The following is a 13,804-nucleotide window of genomic DNA, read 5'->3' as shown; positions in this document are numbered from 1 at the left end:
GGTCATGGTGTCTCTTCACAGCAATAGAATAGTGATCAAGACAGGAAGTTTCGCCGGGCGGTGGTGGCGCACACCTTTAATCCCAGCACTCAGGAGGCAGAGGCAGGCGGGTCTCTGTGAGTTCGAGGCCAGCCTGGTCTCCAAAGCGAGTTCCAGGAAAGGCGCAAAGCTACACAGAGAAACCCTGTCTCGAAAAACCAAAAAAAAGACAGGGAGTTTCTCACTCAACTGTGTATAATCCATTTGTCATTTCTGAACTCTCCTCCCTCCCATCAGGCTATATATAATTCCTGCCTATTACCTGTTGCACAGGAATGCTGAAAGGATTGAGTAAGGGCATGCAGGGAGACACCTGAATGTGAGGTGTGCCTGCTGACTGAATCAAATCTAAATTACAGGCTACCAGAGTTCCCAACCTTCCCAGGATTAAATCATCCTCTGATGTCATTCCCCTCCAGCTGTGAGCAACCAGGGTATTTGAAGGAGCTGGATTTTAGGGCTACCTGCACGGGGAGAAGCACGGGTCCAGGAAAGCTCAGGGGTCTGCACTGGGGACAAGGGTTTTGACCTCTGTGTCTGCCCTCAGCCAGCTTCCTGGCTCTTGCAAAGTAAAGGTTCAGAGGTCAATGGAGCAAGGATGCCTAGGACTCAACTACTGTTAAAAACGGCAAAGCCTGTACAAGTCAACAGGCTCACAAACGCAGTTCTGTTTATAAATCTTCACACAGGGAAGTGTCGGAGCCCTTTTTGTAAAGAGAGAAGAGAAACATGAAAAGCAGCGAGAAAGGAGGAGAAGGGAGGGAGGGATAAAAGAGAGAAAGGAGGAAGGTAAGAGACAGACATGTAGCCAGAGAGCTCTTCTCTTGCCTTTCTGCTTAAATGAGAAAGATTTTCTTCTCGACAGTCCGAGGCAGGGGCTGGGATGGTAGAAAACTTTCTATTGGCCTACTGGTCTAGGTCTCCAAGTTTCAGGTCAATCCTTGTGAAATAAGGTGGGCCACCATACAAGGGAAGAGTCCCCAATAAACAACCTTCTCAATACTTCTTTTACCTATGTATTTTTACCAACCCTAGAAGGGCCCACTCAGATCCCAAGCAATGCCAATCACGTTTCATGTATTTTGACCTTACTGCCTGTGGCTCTCCTCATGTAGCCATATCTAAGGAGAAACCTGTGACCCTTCCGGAGACCCAACCATGAGACATGTAGAAGCAACTGCAATCAGCCAGGTTGGGACAAAGTTGATATCCCTTCACTCTTTCTTTCATTTATTTGTTCAGTCATGAAGGACAGGGTCTTGCTGTGCAGCCCAGACCAACCTTAAACATGCATTCCTCATGCCTGTGACTCTAGAGATCTGGGATTTCAGGCATGGGCTACTGGATCTGGCTCTTACTGTGCTGATCTTTGAATGTTGTCATAGATTTAGGAAGGAAATCTCAATGCTAAGAAGTAATTCGGCACAATTCACTAATAAAAAAATAAGAAGTTGGTCGGTTGGCCGTGGGCTCTTTGTAGGAATAGGGTGAGAGAACATGGTGCTTCTCTTAGTCACTACATGATTCCACCAAAATATTGGGCAGGAGCATCGTATGTCGTGGAGACCTCTCCAGCAGGGAGCATACACAGGGCCTTTGTAAATAAGTATAGAACAAACGGAAAAATGAATAGATGAGCAAATGCATAAAAAGTCTTAGTAGAGTGCTGGAGAGTTTGCTCAGTGGTTAAGAGCACTCGCTGCTCTTGCAGAGGATCCGGGTTCGATTCCCAGCACCCACACGGATTTTCACAACCGTCTGTGATTCCAGCCCCAGGAGATCTGATGCCCTTTTCTAACCTTCTTGGATACCAGTGCACAAACATACATGTGGGTAAAATGCTCATGGACATGAAATAATAAATACATCTTAAAGAAGAGTATCCTGTAGGAATGTGGGCAAGGGTCAAGAGTGAAAAGGTAGAATGTTTTGTATGTACAATCCACCCAAAAGTAATTATGGTTTGGCATCTGACACCATTAAGATCTCTCCAACAACAGATCCAGGTCTTTATGTTGTCTCTCCAACACTGTTTTCATCCCCGCTTCCAGATAATTTGCGGCTCCCCCAGGAGGGAGAACTTTCTTGCTGTGCTCGGCCTCTGAAGCCAGCCAGTACGCAGCTGCATAGTTCAGACTACAGCCTGAGTAGGTCAAGAAGCAAAAAGCCAGCCAGGAGACACTCCCAGGCCCTGAGAAAAATGGACAGATCCAGACCTGGGCTGCAGGGATCAGCAAAATCCCCTGGTGGGTGTCGTGCTTGTAGTCAATGATACTCCGCCCAAGCCTGGAGGCATAGTACTCTTACACCAGCACCTGGTTTGAGGACGTCTGCTCTGGCGTGATTTGTCTTCCCCTGGACACTGACGGCCAACTCAGCTCCCTCCACACCATTCTCTCTAATCTAAGTGAGTCTAATCAAGCTGACTTAGTTTAAGGAGAGATTCTAGCGAAAGGGATGTGGATCAGTTTAAATGATACCCGTGCGTCTAAATGCGTCTGAAAAATAGAACAACCTACCTAGAATCCACTTGAGACCAACCTCTGTCCGTCTGGATTGCAAACACTTCAGATTATAAAGTGTACACTTTTTGACTCACTTAGCAAGCCCCTCATTGTATAGTACACCTAAAGGCAGAGGTCAAGATGGAGCACTGTGTGTTATATACAGTAGTAACTTTAAAAAACTGAAAATGGAAACAAAACTTGGCTTGACTCTGAGAATTTTAAGATACATTTTGCGTTTAAGGAGGGGGGTTGCTATCTTCTGAATGATCCTTGGATTATTCAATAATGAAAGCCAATAAATGTCAAATTTCTGATCTAAAACTCACCAATATAGGATAGCTATAATTTTATTTAATGTGCTTCAGACTTTTTAATCCGGTCGAGAGAATGTACTGAGTAACTGAGATGTCCCTGGACCAGGTAAGGCACCGGGGAGCTGAAATCAAAGGCACTCTGCTAAGCAGCCCCAGCCTGATTCTATGTCCAAGTCATCCTTTAAGACCCAATCACAACAGTTATTCTCAAAACATGCCCATTCGGTCTCCACAAGACAACCTGGTGAAGCCCGGAAGGGCAGGCTGCTTCAAGTTCGTAAGTCTTACAGATGGAGGGAGATTCCGCCAGATGGCTCTACCACGGCTTTCGAGGGTGTGAACCAGTGATTGGATGCTGTCAGCTTCCACACCTACAGAATGAAAGCCAACTGCTCCCTCTCAGCAGGCTCCTTCTCTCTCTAAGGCACTAATCACTAGCAGCTTGATCTTCATCTGCCTGGCCTCCATACCCCAGCCCCAACTCCTTACCCAGACCTCCACTGGCCTTTTCCTTTAGCCTAACCCATTCCAGAACAACTGCCCTCTTCCTTTCCATGGCAGCCCTTCTCTTTTGTGGTTCTGCCTCGGTGTTCCATATCAGCGCTCCATCAAGAGAGGCTGCCATACTTCCTTCCACTCACTCACTGATTGCCCAACTCAACCAACTCCAAAGGTTGCAGCAAGCACAGGTCTATATCCTCTTTGACTGACAGTCTAGTTGTAGCACAAGCTGTTTTTGCTGGCTCCAGGGACACTTTCTGACACCCTGAACGCTGCAGCTTTGTGTTCAGATGTTCCCTAACTCATAGTTCTGGAGATTCAAAGGCCTCAGCTCTGCTCTGGTGAAGCCCTCACAGAGGACCAGAGAGAGCGAGATCACACTGCCAAAGGAAGCAGAGACTGAGAGAGATGGGTGGGTACCACAGTCCCTCCCGAGGGTAGGCCTTCTGTTGACTAGGGCCTCTCTCTGCCTCTCTCTCTCTCTCTCTCTCTCTCTCTTTCTCTCTCTCTCTCTCTCTCTCTCTCTCTCTCTCTCTCTCTCTTTTGTTTTTTTGTTTTGTTTTTGGTTTTTCAAGACAGGGTTTCTCTGTGTAGCTTTGCGCCTTTCCTGGGACTCACTTGGTAGCCCAGGCTGGCCTCGAACTCACAGAGATCCGCCAGCCTCTGCCTCCCGAGTGCTGGGATTAAAGGCGTGCGCCACCACCGCCCGGCTTGTTTTGTTTTTTTGAGACAGGGTTTCTCTGTGTAGCTTTGCGCCTTTCCTGGAACTCGCTTTGGAGACCAGGCTGGCCTCGAACTCACAGAGATCCGCCTGCCTCTGCCTCCAGAGTGCTGGGATTAAAGGCATGCGCCACCACCGCCCGGCGGCCCCTGTCTTAAGTTCTTTCATTTTTAATTTTTACATAGTGTGTGTGTGTGTGTGTGTGTGTGTGAGTGTGAGTGTGTGTGTGTGTGTGTGTGTGTGTGTGTGTGTGTGTGTGTGTGTATAAGTGTGTGCAATTGCCCACGAAAGCCAGAAGAAGATGTAGGATCCTTTGGAGTAGAAGTTATAGGGAGTTAAGTGTTGTGTGTCAAGTTCAGACAGACCCTCTGTAAGTACTCTTAACTGCTGAACCATCTCTCTAACCCCTAAACTCCACTCCCTACCTCCCAACATTTACCCAAGGATAACCAAGCTTCCAACACATGAGTCTTGGAGAAAAATCATATCCAAACCACAGCTGCCTATAAAATGGGAAGCTGACGTGTGGTGGTTTCAATTAGCATGATCCTCGTGGGCTCATATGTTTGAATGCTTAGTCACCAGGGAGCAGAACTCTCTGAAAGGATTAGAAGGATTAGGGGGTGTGGTCTTGTTGAAGGAAGTGTGTCACTAACAGTAGGCTTTGAGGTTTCAGAAGCCTATGCCAGGCCCAGACCCTTTCTCCCTGCTGCCTGTGGATCATGATGTAGAACTTTCAGCTACTTCTCCAGCATCAGTCTGCCTGTGTGGGGCCATGCTCCCCACCATGACGACAATGAACTAGGCCCCTGAAACTGCAAGCAAGCCCCCAATTAAATGCTTTCTTTTGTAAGACTTGCCTTGGTCGTGGTGTCTCTTCACAGCAATAGAACAGTGACTTGGACACGGTGTGTAAGATGCTAGCCCTCCGTGCAGAACAGGGATAGAATCCAGGCCTCTTGGCCTTCTGAGGTTTTTTTTTTTTTTTTTTTTTTTTTTCTATATCCTTTCTGCAGTTGAGATTTGCTCGGTATTGAAGGCATTTAACAATCTTGGGTCAAAACATGCAGCGCCGGGCCTCAACACAATATTCATACAGTGTGGCCCGGTGCAGAGTCAAGCTCTCTGGAGGCAGCTCTGAGGGCTACGTCTACAGGCTGGGAAACTCTGGACAACAAAGTTACTTGGATCATTCTGTTTCTGTTTCTTTATCTGTGAATAAGAGGCTATAAAATCTACACATGCTGCGTATAATGTACAGGAAAGCTCCTTGTTATCTGATTCTCTGGGAGAAAACTGAGGAACCAACAGATTTTGTGCTTTAGGCCAGGCCATGTGGGTTGAGAGGTCCCAATGTTAATTCTGGCCTCTTGGTTCTGTTGCAGGCGCATCTGCCAGCCAAGCTTTCTAGACCCATCCATGTTGAATCTGTGAGGCTGGATAGCAAGGAGACAGCACAAAAGGAAGCCAGAACAGGGGCCACCAATGCTATGCACTGTTCTGTTAAACACTAGGAGAGAGCTGGATCTGAAAAAAGAGTGAGGAAAAATAAGTGTTTTAAAATTTGGTTTTGTTGACCTTTAGTTATTGGGTTGGGAGTTCATAAACTCTAAGACTTAGAGCAAATTGTTTTGTTGGGGGGGGGGGCTTGAGGGAAAGGTTCTAGATCACCATAGCTCCAGGATGTTGTAGGTCACTCCTGCAATTGCAACACTTTGGAGGCTGAGGCAGGAGGATAGGCACCAGTTTGAGGTCACCTGGGATGCCATGGTAACTTTCCTGGCTACGGAGTAAGGCTTTAATCTCAAACAGCAACAATAACCACACACACACACACACACACACACACACACACACACACACACACATACACTACCACAAGCAACCTTTCTCTAATATATTACTGCAAAATATGCATATAAGCAGAGTATCACCACAGCATGAGACACAATTAGAGTAGTGCTTTGAAGACAATCTCATGTCTATACGCCCAAATTGTAGTTCATTACTTCACAAAACAGGTGTGAGAAGTGCATGCCACAAGTTGGTTTTACCAAAGACGGCTGTCTATTTCATAAAATGCCTACTTCATTGAGTGCCAGAGACACAACCGAGCAAATATGGCTAAGTATTCATTTAAAACCAGAAACAGCATTGAAAAGTTTCTTACCACAAGACATCACAAGACCGCGATCTATCGGTTAGAATTCTTTTCATTTAAAAGTGTTATTATTATTTTTTTAACCCTATGCCTCAGGTTTTAATTTTGTGGATGAGTCAAGATATGTGGTCACAGGCAAACTCGACTTCTTCCCAAGGGAAATGCCTGGCCATCCACGTGCTGACCAGCGTCCCTTCCATTGACTTGAGAGACCAGTTCCACTTCGCCCCTGGGGGATCGCCTGTGGGCGGTTCATCCTCTCGTCTCCCACCACCTGGCGGCGACCCACCTCTCTAGGGCTGCAGCCCTCCCTCTGGACACCAATGTTCCCTTGCCCACCATTCCCCACGGGTCCCTGGCACTCAGGATTCTGATCCTCTCTGCCCGGCATCCGCTCTTCCTGGAGGTGTCTTCCCGTGGATCAACTCCCCGGTTCTAGGGTCTCCCCTTCAAGACTCCCCTTCTTCCCCCGTGTTTCCGGTCCACCGTCTCCATAACTCGCCCCCCTCCCCTCCTGAGCCCCTCCCCTTCATTTCGAGCCCCCATTCTGAGTATCCCCTGCCCAGCTAGGCTCTCCTCTCCCCAGATCTGCCCTCTCCGTTTTAGGTCCCCATCCCGGGTGTCCTCTGCAAAACACGGCTCGCCTACCGGCCAGGATCTGTCCTCTCCGGGTTGAGTCCCTACCCGGGTGCGGTCTGCAGAGCCCTGCTCGGGTCTCCCGGGTCTCCGCTCCGCGCTCGGGGTACGCCGGCCACCGGTGTCTCTCCACGCGTGCTAGGGCAGCTGTCTGGTGGCTATTCTTGTGTACCAGGCCCGGCTCTGGCCCGGGCGGCGGCAGGAGTGCTCACACACGGCGGGGCCAGGGTCTAGGGCACCCAGCGGACTGTGGCGCGGCGGTGGCGGCGGCAGCGGCGGCGGCGGCGGCGGCAGCTCAGCGGGCGGAGTGCAGCCCGCGCCGCTCCCGCCCTCGAGAACCCCCGCCGAGTCATTTGACCATATAAGGACACACGCGCCGGGGCGGCGGGCTAGGCGCGCGGGCCAAGGGAGCAGGGCGCGGTGGCGAGCGCCCCTCGGTTGCTGGTCGTCGCGTGTTCCCCTGCTGCAGCTGCTGCGGACCCTTTGTTTGACTTAACGTTCTTTCCTCGCTTCCCGGTGTTTGGCTCACAGGATCAAGCCTAGCTGCACGCCCTGGCCTCGGCTCCAGGGGCCAGTGGCGGTGCAGAGCAGAGGGCTGTGGCTGCGGCCACCCAAGGGAGGAGTGACATGGGTCTTCTCTCACCAGGACCCTCCCCTGTTTTGCAGGGTCTGAGCCTGGTCGCAGCCTGGTGCAAGTATGGATGGGTCGTTTGGAGACTTGGGGCAGGAACGATGTGTGCGCATGCAGGGCATGCATTGGCATGGTGGTCTTCTGGGACTTACCTTGCAGACACTTCTCCATCATGGAATGAACCCAACCAATGACCTAAAGAATCTTTAATGAGCCTGTTCCACCAGGGAGCTGACTGAGAAAAGGTCCTATGCCCAACACTCAGGGTTAGAGAGCTATTGACATTCAGTGGTTCCATCCGGGCAGAAAGCAAATGAAGGTCTTAATGTGTCCTTCATGATCAAAGCCAAGGTCCTCTGCACAGAACTGGCCCTTAGTAGGGGCAGGAGGCAATGTCCAACATGGTGGTGGGTGGGAGGCATAGGTATTCCCAAGCCTAAGAAAGGCGACATCTGCTCTTGAGTAGGTGGTGGATCCACATGTAAACATGGTGGCTGATGGGCACGTGGAGAGGCAGTGAAGGCCTGGGTTAGTGACTTCTCAGTGCTGTGACCTGACATGAGCAACTTAATTGAAGGATGCATTTGGGGGTCAGTCTTTCCCCCTCAGGTCTCTGGAAACCTCTCTGGAAACATTCTCAAAGTGTCATCTAGAGAGGTGTCTCCTAGGGGATTCTAAGTCCAGTCAAATTGGCTGAAGAACAGTCACAATGGTAGAGGTTTTTGTGGGTAGGCACGTCATTTTCATCGCTCAAAGGGAGCTCAGGGTAACACATTTTTTTTTTTTTCAGAGAAGGCAGGGAGAACCGTGTGATGGATGGCTTTCTTTGGGTTGATACTTCCTGACTGGTGCCACAAGAGGGTCTCCACGTTGGAATCTCAGAATGTGAGAGGCAAGGATATCAGGTCAGCTGTCACTTACTCAGCACTAGCTATATCTGGCCTCTCCCAGGATCCTCAGCCTCTTTAGGTAAAGTTAGTTACCTCAGTTATGTGATGAGGACTTTTGCTCTAGATGAGGCAAGTGGTTTTTATACCAGTGGAGATTTGCACTGGTGTCTATGGGATAGCAAGGCCATGTGAGTATTGTAAAAGGTCAGGAATTCTCAACTCCTGTTGTTCACTCAGGTGACTCCCCAGGGTTAACACTTTCCTCCATGGAGGGTGTGCAAGCTGGAACTGGACACAGGGAGTCCATTCCACTCCTGTCCCCATCTTCCAAGTAAGGCAGTATTATCCCTAAGTGAATTCCCACTGATGGTCAAGGTAGGCTATACCTTAGATTCCAAGTAAAGTGTATGTAGACAGCCCAATCGCTCTGAGGCTTCTAAATTTACTTTCTCTATGTAAAAGCTACAGATTGCAAAATCGTCCAGGCCTGAGCTGGTGAGTCTTAAGCCTTGGCTTTAAAATGCGGGTTCAAAGAACAATGAAACACTCATCCGCATGTGTCCTCTTCCTGCTTCCTTTTATTTGTTTAAGTTTTGTGGGTTATGCATTGAGTTCTATTCTTAGTAATATAATTAGTTATGTAAACTTTCTTCTACTAACTGCTACAGCTGTGCCACGCTGACTCTGTTACGTTACTTTCTTTCTTACAAGTCCTGTGACTTGTTTTTGTATTTTCCTTTTGACATCAGAGAGGTATTAAGTACCTCTGTGGGCATATGGTCAGGAAAATTCAGCCTCTTAAAAACAGACTTACCCATTTCTACAACAATGCTGTGAAAAGAGAAATCATGGGAGAAGCCAAAGGACCAAAAACCAAAACCAACAACCCCCCCCCCAAAAAATAACAAACAAACAAACCCAACGAACCACAATCCATGTTTGGATTTGGATCACAGAACGAACTACTCAAAGAAGAAATTTTTATGAACCAATCTGACAAATTCTGGCATGGACAGGATATTTGATGACATTAATAAGTAGTTATTAATAAGTAGTAGTTTATTTTTTTATGTGAAATTACATATGCACGGGCTTTTTTCTTCTTCTTCTTTAAACCTCACTTACTTTCCAGAAGCTTTCCCAGAGTATTGACTAGTGAGGGAACATGTCAGGGTTGATTCAAGATAAATGGAGACAGAGGAAGTAGATGGAGCCGAGATGTATATGCAAAAAGGTTTCACCCATGGGTTTTTTGTTTTTCTTCCTTTTTCGGAGCTGAGGACCGAACCCAGGACCTTGCGCTTGCTAGGCAAGCACTCTACCACTGAGCTAAATCCCCAACCCATAGTAACGGAAGCTCTATGGTGAATGTTGAGAATTCATCATACCTCTCTTTTCCCTTCGCAATGCTTGAAAAAAAAAAAAAAAATCTCAGGATGAAAAGTCCTTACATTAAAAATGCACATACTGTTGCCCATTCCTAGGCTTTCCTCTTAGAGGCATCTACCTTGTACGTACTTGTTCCTAGGTGAAACGATATGCACACAAGAGCAGGCCCAGCAGAATTGTTTGTCACAGCAAAAAAACTGGACCAGATCAAGTGTCTGCCAACTGCAGACTTGTTAAACACAGCATGGTCCATTTTCAAATTATTTATGAGTGTAGCTGTTAAAAATGTGGTAAGGATATTGACTGATTTGGCATGAGCGCCAAGATAGAGCAACCAAGAAAAATAAAAGTAGAGAACATTTCCTAGGTTGTAACCAATCCTTGGCTTTTGTGAACAAACAAAGGAGAAACAATGCATTCTTGTATGTGACCAGGCCTGGGAGGCTGGGGGTTGGGGACAGGAGAGAAAGGAGGAGGCTATTTTTTTTTTTTATTGTGTATATATTTATTTGTTTCCCGTGACATTCAAGAAACCCAAGTGTGTTATCCGTTAAAAAATTTATCTGTTAAATGTTTTTAAATTGAAAGTAACACGTGTTCATTTAAGAAGAATAAGAAACTAATGGCTTAGAGAGAAACAGAGAGTCAGGGAGGCTTTCTGGAAACAGCAAGGTTAGACAAGTTCTGCATTTAGTATCATCTACTCATATGAGCAACTCAAAGAATAAACTATTTAAAAATAAAAATTATGTTGTGATCTGGATGCACGAACAGACTAATCACTAAAAGATAGCTTGTGAAAATCTCTCACTTTTTTTAAATTAATTCTTTTATATCACATTGGATGAAACATTCTGGGAAATATAAATTCTACTATGGAAGTATAAAGCCCTGAATTCAGGCCTGTATCTGAGTGCCCTACCTACGATGAGATCTGCAGCCTCAGGTAAACCCTGAGATTTCCTAGCCCTCAATTTACTTATTTCTTTTGTTTTTGTTTTTTGAGACAGGGTTTCTCTGTGTAGTTTTGTGCCTTTCCTGGAACTCACTCTGTAGACCAGCTGGCCTCGAACTCACAGAGATCCGCCTGGCTCTGCCTCCCAAGTGCTGGGATTAAAGGCATGCGCCACCACCGCCCGGCCAATTTACTTATTTCTAACATGGCCTAATTCATATCTATTTTAAGGAATTATTGTCAAAGCCTTTGGTCATTAGCAGTCTTGCGTGAAAACCACCCAGGACCAAACAGTATAGCACACAGTAGTTCTCCAGTAAACATTAGGTTGTATCCAAGGGTAAAGGGGTGATGAATCCAAGTATTAGAAGGAAACACTGCCTTCTCATCAGGGAGGAGATTAAGACTGGGCTCCTGGTCTAAAAATGGAAGATTCTGTTCTGGAGAGAAAAACTCTGCTCTGGGTAACAGGCTAGTTGGCCAAAGAAAAAGAAATTGAGAGATAATCTAATTTCCTAAGCAGAACGAAGCCACAATGAGGGCAAACGATAGGTTATTGAGTTTTGGGCCTGTAATTCTGTCATCAGCCACTACTCTCTGGGCCCTGGGGCCACACAGCTGGAGGGGATGAGCTAGCTGCTGCATGTTTTAAAACCTGTGGCCAGCTGCACTCAGGATACTCTGGAACCATGTGAGAGTGCAGGTCCTTAGGGAAGCAGCCCTCCAGGTGACCCCGAAGGGGCTTTGAGTGAAACAACTCTTTGGAATTCCAACAGCCCGGGCTAGGTTACTATGATCCCATGTCAATCTCTGGAAGAGGGGGGGAGAGCAGAGGCAGACTGAACAGACCATTGCTGGGAACTCTAAAACCGAATCTCATGTCTCACATCCTACGTCATAGGAAAAAAGCACAGAAAGTCACCAAGTCAAAAGGTTCAGTCTGTGGGTCAGAGTGATCTGAATGTTGCCATTGGATTGACCTGCACCGGGGTGAAGACTGAGTATCTGGGGCAGGTGGATGCTACCACCTGGTGGCAAGTCAGCTAGTGAGAGATGCTGACTGCAGGCCCACTTCTGAGGAGTAGACTGGGGTCCCCATCCTCTGATGGTGGCCCACTCTGTGGGTACCATGAGGACCTAATCATCGCCAGGAAGAAAGGGAACACTTGAAACAGGCCTAGGAGACAGACCTCCCCATATGGGTTTCCACCAGCCCTGGATAACTTTGAGAGCACGTTTGTCCCATGGAAGAGAGATTTCTCCCACGTAGCCATCCCCACTCAACCCCAGGCAGGAAGCTGCCTGGATGACTCAGCCCTGATTCAGAGCTCGTCTTCCACTGGCCCCATATAGTTGGAAGGTGAGTAAGCGTCTAGGATCAGAAAGCCGGGACAAGCAATAGGAGTGATCAAAAGCCATGCCCTCTCCACCTGGGGATCCGGGGGCAGGTGTCTGCCTGCGTCTAGATGACCCAGAACCAGGGCCGGGCAGAGCAGGTTCTACATGCTTTCTACAGGCCTTGCTCAGCCGGAAAACCAAACAGTTGACAGGGAACCCATCTTCTCAGAGCTCATGCAAACAAGGACTCCCAGAGGCTTCCTCCAAGGAAGTGGGGGGAGCTTGATATAATTAGAGCTCCCATCTCCCACTCCTAGAACCCATACTCTGTTCATTCACCCGAGACACCCAAGAGAACCTCAGCAGCACTCCAGCAAATGTCGCCACCTCCCCTTTGCCTCCTTTCAGGCTGTTTAGGAGGAAGGTGCTTGACTCTCTGGGATGCAGTTTGCATATCCCATTTCCTTTCTCTCTCTCTCTCTCTCTCTCTCTCTCTCTCTCTCTCTCTCTCTCTCTCTCTCTCTTTTTCACAAACTTATTTAATGGATGCAAATAGTCAGTGTTTGAAGCCTCAAAACACGTCTGAGTCCCAGCCAAACCCACAAACGACTCTATGATTCTGAGTTTTCCATGGGTGGTTAAAGCTTGCTTGGAACACTGGATGCCAGTTTCCATTGTGGTTTCGATAGCATACCGAGAAGGGCTCTGTTTGGTTGGCTGAACCACCAAGGGCAAGAAAAAAAAAAAAAACATAAAATAAAAGTACAACGCTGGCCTCCTAGTTCAGTCCTGTCAGCGAATGTTGGACTCTTACTCATGAGAGCTTTCCTGGTGCAGACCCTGAAAACATGTGCTTTTTGCTTCTCACTTGAAATCTTCAAGGGAAACAAAACTCACAACCATGAACTGTGTTTGAGACCCCTCTGTCCTCCGCTCTCGGGCCTTTTCCGGAGAGAATTATTAATCTTTCAGCTTGTCTTCTTGGACTGTTTCACTCTCTCTCGCTCGGGTCAAGACACCTTGAAGTGCTTACACATGTGGCCTCTCACCCTTCTTCCCTGCATCCCCGAGACGGGACAATCTCATGCTTCTCTTGTTCCTGGGATGTTTACTTAAGCCACACGAAAACTGCTTCCCTATGTGGAGTAATTTTCTGAGTCAGCCTTACAATTCTGAGAGCTCACTCTCTCTCTTCTTCTCTTTGGCAGACAATCTGAACGGTCTGTCCAAGCAAGGCTTTGGGCCAGCCTGGCTAGAGGAGGGAGGGGGTAAACTCAGGACCAGAAACTTCGGGGCTATGGTAGCTTTCTGTCACTACAGAGAACATTATTTTGGCTTGTGGTTTTGAGTGTTCTTGATTAGCACCATTGCGTGGGCCTGTGCTGGGGCTCTATGTCATCATGATGTGATAAAGCATTCATCTCAAGGCCCAGGAACAACAGAGTCAGGGTCTAGCATCCTCTGATCCCCTTCAAGGACATCCCCAGTCCCCCACTGGGAACCAAGATTTGATTGCTATTTGTTTGTTCATTTTAAGTTCAGGGGATCCAGCCCAGGCTTTGTATATGCTTAGCAAATAGTTTCTGCTGAGCTACACCCCAGTCTTGGAGACCAAGGTTCTAACATGGGTTTGGGGGCACATATAAGATCCTTGCCTGTGAAACACAGGGAGCAGCACCTCTCTCCTTACCTTATGAAAAGAGATCATCTGATTTATCTGTC

The 13,804-nt window shown here is 47.7% G+C and overlaps 1 protein-coding gene across 3 annotated transcripts in view; it reads right to left on the bottom strand.

The window, feature by feature from the left end:
* Nucleotides 1-13,804, bottom strand: part of Fhl2 (four and a half LIM domains 2) — a 151,127-nt gene that overhangs the window by 35,044 nt on the left and 102,279 nt on the right. The window contains exon 1 of one of the 3 annotated variants that reach the window (XM_052744981.1): nucleotides 6,928-7,182. The exons of 1 other annotated variant lie outside the window; for it this stretch is intronic. The gene's annotated coding sequence lies outside the window, so the exon portion shown is untranslated. Of the gene's footprint in view, nucleotides 1-6,891; nucleotides 7,183-13,804 lie in introns of those variants that run through there. One more of the 3 variants, XM_052744980.1, reaches the window with a different exon arrangement.

Source organism: Peromyscus californicus, unplaced genomic scaffold (genome assembly GCF_007827085.1).
Source record: "Peromyscus californicus insignis strain IS unplaced genomic scaffold, ASM782708v3 Scaffold_19__1_contigs__length_69161282, whole genome shotgun sequence".
In the NCBI taxonomy this organism is placed as follows: Eukaryota; Metazoa; Chordata; class Mammalia; order Rodentia; family Cricetidae; genus Peromyscus; species Peromyscus californicus.
This window is presented reverse-complemented; position numbering and strand designations above follow the sequence as displayed.